We start from the raw sequence: 8734 nt of genomic DNA, 5'->3' as shown, positions 1-8734 counted from the left end.
ACCTTAAATAGTCAGTGTGGTTTAGAAAACAAAGATCACCCTTGTTTTTTTCTGATGGCCTTACTGTACTTTGATCAAGCATGGCCATGCCATTTCTCAGGATCATTTGTGAGTCACTTTCAAGCCAATATAAAACGTCTAGATGGAAGCCTATTTTCACTTCTGTTATTTCAAATGGAATTGGAACACCGTGTCACCCTTCCTCATGTCCTGTCATTTCCTCTTTTTTTGAAAATAAAAGATAAAACCCATCAATTCACTTAGATTTAAAGCATGTCAAATGCATAGGGTGGCGACTTTTAGTATTAGCAATATTGCACCTTTATAACCACAGGCATTAGAGACTCGGAAAATACCATGAGCTGAACACTTAACCTCCTACAGACTTGGCAGGAAGTTCTTTATGTGTATTATCTCAGTTAAAATAACTGTGGGTACAATAGCTACATTTTAGAGAAATGGCTCAGAGACGATGAGTGATTTGCACAGGGACAATCACCTTGCTCTTTGCCTGTCATCTTTTCACTATCCCACCTTCTAGCTGAGACTTTGTGATAAACTACCATGGTGGGAAACTTACTGGCAAGGTACTTTTCGTCATGAAGTAACATCAACAAATATGAGGAGTGTGAGTATTAGCATGGCACCTGTGGTCATTCCCTATGGCAATATATGGTTTCCACTAAAAGTACTTGAAGAATGGGCCTCCGATGACCTTTTGGATAAGGACCAAGATTATTACTACTATTCAACAAGGACTTATTGAGCTGTGTCGACTCTGTGTTGTCCTTGGCACTGAGAAGGGTTCAGAAAGGCATAGTCTTTGTCCTGTAGAAACTATCTAATTTGGGAGGCAAAATTGCTCCATATGGATCCATTACACAACAGAGTCTCCCTCTAGCTTGCACACTTCATTACTAATATGTGTTATGCTTTGTGTTCTGCATTGGGAGCTGGGAATGCAGGGGTGAACTTGTCCCTGTGGGGCTTGTCTTCTAGCAAACACACAGTCCGTAAATAATAGACACATAGACAAGGAATCACAGACTGATAAAGGTGCTGAAGGGAATAAACACCGTGACAAAGACTAGCTAGTGGGGACAGCATACTTCTGATGGGATAACTAAGGAAGGAGGTCTTTCTGAGTAAGTGTCAGTTAGGATGGAACCTTGAGGTAGCTTGATTTCAAGATGACCACCATCAGCTCTCTTTCTCCCTGTACGTGCATGATATTTCCTCATTAAGAAGAGTCCATTCCTTCATCCCTTTCAATGTGGGCTGGCTTCTGCTTGCTTCGATCCATAGAATATAGTAGAAGTGACGTTCTAGGGCTGCTAAGCCTCAGTCGGAAGATTCTTCGCAGCTTTTACTGGAGCTCTTGTTTCTTTTCCTCTGAAAGGCCCTCTTATAGGAAGTTCAACTATTCCCAGGCTACTGGGCTGTGAGGAAGCCCAAGTTAGCTCCATGGAGAGGCTATGTGGAGAGAGAAAAAGTGATGCTGGCTAGCCTCCAGCTATTTCAACCATCCCAGTCCAGGCATTAGATATGCAAGGAAAGGAGCCATTACAGCTCCAAAAAACAGAGAAGAACCAAGACCCCCTCCCATGTGGCCCATGCATCTGCAGCTGTTTGAGCCACCCCAGCTGAAACCCTGGGTATCATAGCACAGAAACAGGCCATCCCCTCGGAGCTCTGCTTGAATGCCTCCTGACCTACAGAATCACATACCTAATGCAGTGATTGCTGTATTAAGACACTAAATTTGGGGGAAATTGTTCCATAGCAATAGCCAACCAAAAAGCTAAATGTGAGAATGTGTGGCCACTGCTGCTATATATTGTATGAGACTCTGTCAGCTCTGCATGGGACTATTCATGTCCTTGAAAAGCTCACATTCTAATAGTGGGAATGGATGGCAGGACTCACAGTTATAACAGGGAATAGAGAATGGTACATGTTATGATAGATGATTACCAAGGACAGGCACCTAATTTAGCTAAAAATAAGTGATGCTGTATTTACAAGTTAAGAACTGATCCAGAAGACAAGACAATGGTGAAGACAGAGAGGACAAAAAAAACAAAACAAAACAAGAACACAAGATCTATGGTGCTAGTGGGAATTTGCAAAACAAAAAATAAGTGTTTGGAAAAAAAAAAGTAAGTGTTTGTAATGTGTGTTACTGTGAGTGTGCCGAGAAGCAGGCATCGCGGCAGCATTAGACTCTCCAGGATCTTATTAGAGGAAACGCCCATGTGAAAGGAAATTGGGACGGAGAGGATTCTGGCCTCAATAAAATCTGACCCCAAATGAAGGAGAAAGAAGGTTGGGCGGAAGCCTCCTAGACTGTGATGAGCTCTCAGGGAGTTTCGGCCAAGCCATTAGGGAGTCCTGCAGCCAAAAAGCAGTGCCATATACTCCCAGCAGTGGGTCTGTGTCCGTATTTCCATCATGCTGAATCATCCGTGGGGAGCAGTGCCTGGGAGGCTCAGTGCGAACGCCCTGAGGGATTGTGCATTCGGGGCTCTCACCCCACTGTGCTCCCTTTAGCGGGAGCTCAGTGAGGCACGTCTTCATGGCCGTCATCTAATGAATATGTGCTTGGCTCCTGGAGACAAAGCAGAGCCACTGGGGGAGGGGAGAGCATTAAATAGTGACAGGACCAGATTTCAGCTGTAGAAGGATTCAACTGCAGCTGTGCAGAGACGAGATTGGAAGGAGAAAAGTCTGGAGGTCATGGAAATCAACAGAGTGTTTTTGGCAATAATTTGGTGAAAGTATGCATCTTTCTTGTATGTGACTAAAGTGAATGATTCAAGAAGTTTGTCCAGGGCAAACTTAGGTGGCTTGTGATCAGTTTGATGAGGTCAGGGGATGAAGAGAACGAGAACAACAGTGGTCCTTCGTAGCTAATGACAACATAGAGGACTGTGGACTCTCGCAGCAGACACCTGTAGGGCAGGGACTGAACACATGACCATCTGCTTGAAGGACATGATGATGAGGCACCCCGGAAATTGTTGAAATGTGGTTTGGAGTTGATGGGAGATGGTGGGGCTGGTGATGAAGCCAGGAGGCAGGACAGAGGAGTGACTGGGATACAGGAGCAGAGGAGATGGCCCTGGGACAAGACTCCTGGAGACCTGTGACAGTCCAAAGACAGCAAGCTACAAGCCACCGAGACACTGCTTGCAGCCACACTTTAGATTTGAATGGAAAGGAACCGATAGAGTACGAGTTGAGCAAAGAGAGGTTTTGCAGAGGAGAACTAACAAAAGGCACACGAAAGCTAGAGAGGTAGAGATGATGACGACTGTAGAGAATTCATTGCGTTTAGCAATTGGGAGGTCAACAGTCAGCAGCAGACACAGCAAATATTAGCTGAGCAGCTATTATGTGCAGATAAATTTTGGATCAATAGCAACGTGCCACAAAGTATGGTGTATTGTTTTCTGTGTTAGTTTTCCAAAGATCTTTTCCATTATTATGTGTTTTAATTTTTTGTCTTTACAATGTCCCTGTCCCTGGTCGCATCGTTTCCATTTCATAAATGAGAAGAGGAAGATACAGGCTTGGTGACACTGTGGCCAGAGAGTGGTTTAGTGGTGGAACCAAGCGTCAGTGTCAGATGCTGCGATTCCCCTGCTTTGCAAGGAGGACCATTGCCAAGCAGCTGTCACCTGCTGACCACTGGGGACACCATCCGTCCTGCTTGCCTGGGCTCCTTCCACATCGTCAGAGTTAGAGGCCCTCTTCAGACACAGCAAAAGGTTTTTAATCTGCACTGATGTTTTGCTTCTCTGTAACATTTAATTACTTTAAGGTGAGTGTGTTATGCACTGTTGCAGATGGGTTAGCTTCTGACCATGTGCAGCGAAGTACACTTTATAGAATTGCTTCTTTTGTCTTAATCATCCAAAAGTGAAACGAGTCACTGATCTTTGAGAAGCTTCCACCTCTTGTGACAGCTATTAAATCTACACTTCCCGTGAATGAAGAAACACACAGTGGAAAGTTTCAGAATATGCTCTTTGTATCTGTTCAGCAGGGAAACCCACAGTAGCTTGGATAATCTGCTCCTTCTTTGTGCAGACCCATCAGATAAGGGTGCATTTTGCTGGCCATGTGCACACACAGTTACCCAGTCGTGCCTGCTCTTGCCTTTTCTCTGGCACAAGATGCATCTGCCTTTGATGCATTCCTGCTGTAAGCAAGTCTGCCGGGCTCTTTGAGAAATTAAGCCCAAGGTCGAGTTTGGGTTGTGGTTTTTTTCCCATGCCTGCAACATGCAGTTATTTCATTTTCTAATTATCCTCATGGTTGTATGGAGAGTTAGTATTGGAAGGATTCTCAGTCTAGTTACATTGGGTCTGGAAATCCAGTTTGGATGGAAAGAAGAACAAATGTAGCATAGCTGAAATCAAATGTATCACCAGAAGCCTCACCTTCCAGGAAAAGGTGAAAGACTATCAGATGTTTTCCAGAGATGAGCACAGCGTGGGCACCATAACCCGTAGACAGGTTGTGTCCTAATTCGTGCCCTCCATTAGCACACCGTCTGGAGGATGTGTGCACAGTGGCCAGTCGGGGAGAGGCACTGAGGAACCTGCAGGCAGTCCCCTTCTAAGAATGTCGTTGTCACCTGCAGAGCCAGCCCTGTGACATCAGTTACTTCACTTCGTTTTAGATCCTCCCGTCTCCATTTCTGACCTGTTCTGTTTTGGTTTCTCCTCCCCAGTAAGTACCCGGTCCTTGGGTTGCTCTTCCATATCTCCTTCCATCCCACGGAAACCATCTCATAGACAAAATGTGCACATAACACTGCCTTCTCTTTCCCATGACAGTTGGCATTTGGAGACACCGACTCAATGGAAAGTAGTTTATTTCTCTCAGTGGAATTTCTGCTTTGTGGTGCTGCAGGAGGAAGAGCAATATCTGTGTGGAGAAGACCTTAAATCCTCCCGTGATGGGTAAATAGATCACGCTCCCTGGAGGCGCTCTTGCACTAGCAAGGCAAATCAGTAATCAGAACGCAGAGCCTGTTACGGCCTAGGGAAGAAATGAGTTCAGAATCCCAAACAAGGCTAATCCCCTGCTCTTAAATAGAGCTGGAGAGATAAGGTTTGAATATGAATAATAAACACATAGCCAAGATGAGGCTGATAAACGTCATTGGAGGAAGTATAAGGAGTCGTGGGGTTTGTCCTACCACAGAAGCGTGCACGGAGGGGGCAGCTTTGGAGGTGGGGGTGAGGGGTCAGGGACATTCTCAACACATAGAAATTGTGTCTTCCAGACACAGGGAGCAGCACAGCATGCTGTACAGAGACTCAAAGTGCAAATTCTATAGTCGAGACAACAACAAGCACTCAGGAGGCAGATTGAAGGGGGTGGGAGGAGAAGCAGGGGTGGAGACACCCCCAACGTTACCACATGATGTAATGGAGCGAGAACATTCTTAGATCACGGGGTTCTATGACCTACCAGCCTGTAACCACATTCAGAAGCTCACGGCCGGGCTGGTAAATTCTCAGCCAAAACCGTAAAAGGATTGTTAAGGGATTATAAAAGGTTAGTATTGTTGACATGGGCACACAGAATAGCCATTGACTATGAATTTAATAACACTGGAACTACGGGAAGAGAGACAAACACTTAAAAATGTGCAGCATTCACGGCTGTAAAACCCACTCATTTGGAATTTTTAATGCCATCCCCGGCTGGCCTGGAATTTACTTTTCCCCTGCTGATGAAGATGTATATAATGACCAAATTAATTGTGTTAGCACAGCTTGGCTTTCTCAAGCATCGTAAACCAGGGTGGCATAGCTAATATTTGCAGACAAACATTAAGTGGATTCTAAAGGATTTCATCTATTCGTGAGAGTAGGTGCTGTTCAGCAAGTGTATCTCATCGGTTTTTGCTATAATTTTTGTCGAGAGCATCTAGATACCACAAAAGGAAGAATAAATAGGTTGAGGCCTGAATTCCCTGGACCGTAGGATACTCAGATGAGCACAGATATTGAGATCAGAAAGTCACATGATAGGTAGGCTTCAGGGAAAAGCCATAGAACTCAGTCGTGTTTCCAAATGGCGCACAGAACCCAGGCTTTTGAAATGTGCTGCTTTGGGGCTGCTGTTCCAGCGTGGGGTTCCTCTGACGCTTGTGCTCCTGGATGTGCTTGTGCGAATGATTTACTTTCTGTGCTCAGGGAGGAGGTTCTCAGCCATGCTGTCGTCTGCCATGTTGCAGCCTTTCCACCTCGTTCTCATTGGGGCAGCCACTGATCCCAAGGCTAGGGGCCTCCTGTGTTTGGCCAGTGATTCTGGCAGAACCAGCTTTTTCCTCGTCACCTTTTAGGTTTCGTAATGAGCACAGAATACGAACCCAGATGCTCCTGTGTTCGAAGAGCGTCCTCTTCCTGTCAGAAGAACTCCCTCATTTGAGCAGAGGTTCCAAATGCATTTGACTTAGAAGACTTTTTGATGTTGTCTCTTTGATATCTGGAACTCATCCATAGCTCTGTAATTTAGCAAATGCACTGACAGCAGGGAGTTATTGGAAGGGTTGGAGTTGTGAAAGGCACAATGGGGGAAGAAGAGAAGGTCTATATACCCATCTCCCAGGGTCCTACATCTTACTTGTCTTAGATTTGCTAAATCAAGATGGACAACTCAAGTTGTACTTGGTAGAGCAAAGACCCTGCCATTTCTACCTAGAGGTAGCCAATGAGAATTATAATGAAAGAAGACGCTAATCAGTGTTGCATTAAAGCATTTAGTGTTTTCTTGTCCTACAGCCAGCCCCTGAATCTTCCTTCCCTGCTGATACTATTATTGTTTCAACTAGTCTTTGTGTCTTTAAAGATTTATAATAAAATATTTGAAAGAATTTCCTTTATGTCTATCACTTAAAGCTTAGAATGCTTATATGAACATTGACACAAATCTATACTCTGGTGAATTATTTGAAAAACCATCGCAAATTTAGTGGAGAAAAATAACCATTAAAATTTATATTCAGAATCTGATATTATCCTTGAGACATTCAGATGTCTATATGATGATGCCTTTATTCCCCTTCTCCTCTCCCATTTGAAAACATTAAATAACATCACATGGTTGAATGTGAGGGAGAAGAAATCTTTGCCTGCAGTCGATTCTCCATTTCTTCATTTCTTATTCCACTCATCTTTTCCAGTGCGGGTTCTGAAAGGAGTGTCGCACATTACCTCACTCCTTCCTAATGCCTTTCCAAGTGATCCTTTGGACTTTGAGGAGGTTTTCAGTGGCTGATTTGTGAAGACCTGAAGGGGTGGGGCAGCCTTCCTCCAGAACTCCTTCCAGTTACTCTATAATGGCCTTATAATATGTTTGCTGTAAGAGCGATGATTCTGCCCCTTAAGGTTCTGTTTCCTACTAAGGTGTCAGGGGCCCTTCTCGCTGATGAGGGGGTGGAATGCAGTCATCAGTGCAGACCTTTCCGTGATCACATCAGACCGCTCACTCCTTGTCTGAGTCCTGCTGACTTTCTGATTTGAGGCAGTAGGAAAAAAGTGTTCACATAGCATTTGTATTTTAAACTTACTTTTCTATAATCCTTTGTTCAAATTTCTAGTGGGGTGAAGTGGAAAGTATAGGGAAAGAATCATAAACATTAGACCTCCATTGGCTATGGAGCAGAGCGTGGAAGGCTGAGCGGAGTTGCTCCCACTTAGAACACTGCGGGATCTGCAGACAAAGGCAACAGCTGTTGCTGGATATACAGACCCCACATATACCAAAAAAGAGAATGTCTCAATCAATCCAATGTTTATTGTAAAGCGTAATATCCATCCATAAAGTCTCATAGGAATAATTTTGTATGCAGGCCACAAATGTCCTGGAATAGCAAGGCTATTCAGAATGAAGAGAAGCCAGTCGACCATTCAGAAAATATCTACTGGGGGATGAGTGATGTGCTAAGGATGGGTCCAGGCACAACCAACTCAAATATCCATTAAATAGCGGAGGTTCCAGTCCTTAAAAGATTGCCATTTCATTGTCAGTGACACTGATGATAAAGGAATTAGAACACAGTACCCTATGGAATGTGTCAATAGAGTAAGTCCAGAGTGTTACAGGAGCAAGTGGGAGAAAAAGTAAGCCATGATGATAGCAGTGGTAGTGTGGTGGGGAGGAGTGAAGTCTGAGCAAGGCCAAGAAGAAGAAATGTTTAATCTGAGATTCAAACGAAGAACACGTGGCGTTCTGTAGAGAACACCGTCTCTATGTAGCTCATCACATCATCGTCTCAACCTATGTGACAAGTGGATTTTGTAGAAACCATGACTTAATGATGCCCATTTCCAGTCAATTATAGAAATTCTTCTATAACAGAAATCATCAGGATGTTCTTCTTTTGAATCTTCTGGATCAAATTCTTTTTCCTCAAGGGATATTTTCCAAAATATATTTTCACAGAAGCCATCACTCCTTTCCATTCTTTGGTTATCCCAGGAAGAAGACAGATGTATCCGTATTGCTACTTGTCAGCAGATGTATCTTGTGTATTTCTTGTCACAATGTTCATGGATCCAGGTTCACTGTGACACATTTAGGAGCTTAAGTGAGAGTGTCTCCTACCCCAGTGAAGAGGCTGGGGGAAAAGAGCTACTGACCACTGCCTGTGGTTAGGGCTTTTAGCCAGGTTTAGAGAGGCTTAAGGACACGTACATAGCCTCAAGAGCAG

This window comes from Ailuropoda melanoleuca, chromosome X (assembly GCF_002007445.2).
Source record: "Ailuropoda melanoleuca isolate Jingjing chromosome X, ASM200744v2, whole genome shotgun sequence".
Taxonomy (NCBI): domain Eukaryota; kingdom Metazoa; phylum Chordata; class Mammalia; order Carnivora; family Ursidae; genus Ailuropoda; species Ailuropoda melanoleuca.
The sequence above is the reverse complement of the archived record's forward strand: the minus strand, read 5'-3'. Positions refer to the sequence as shown.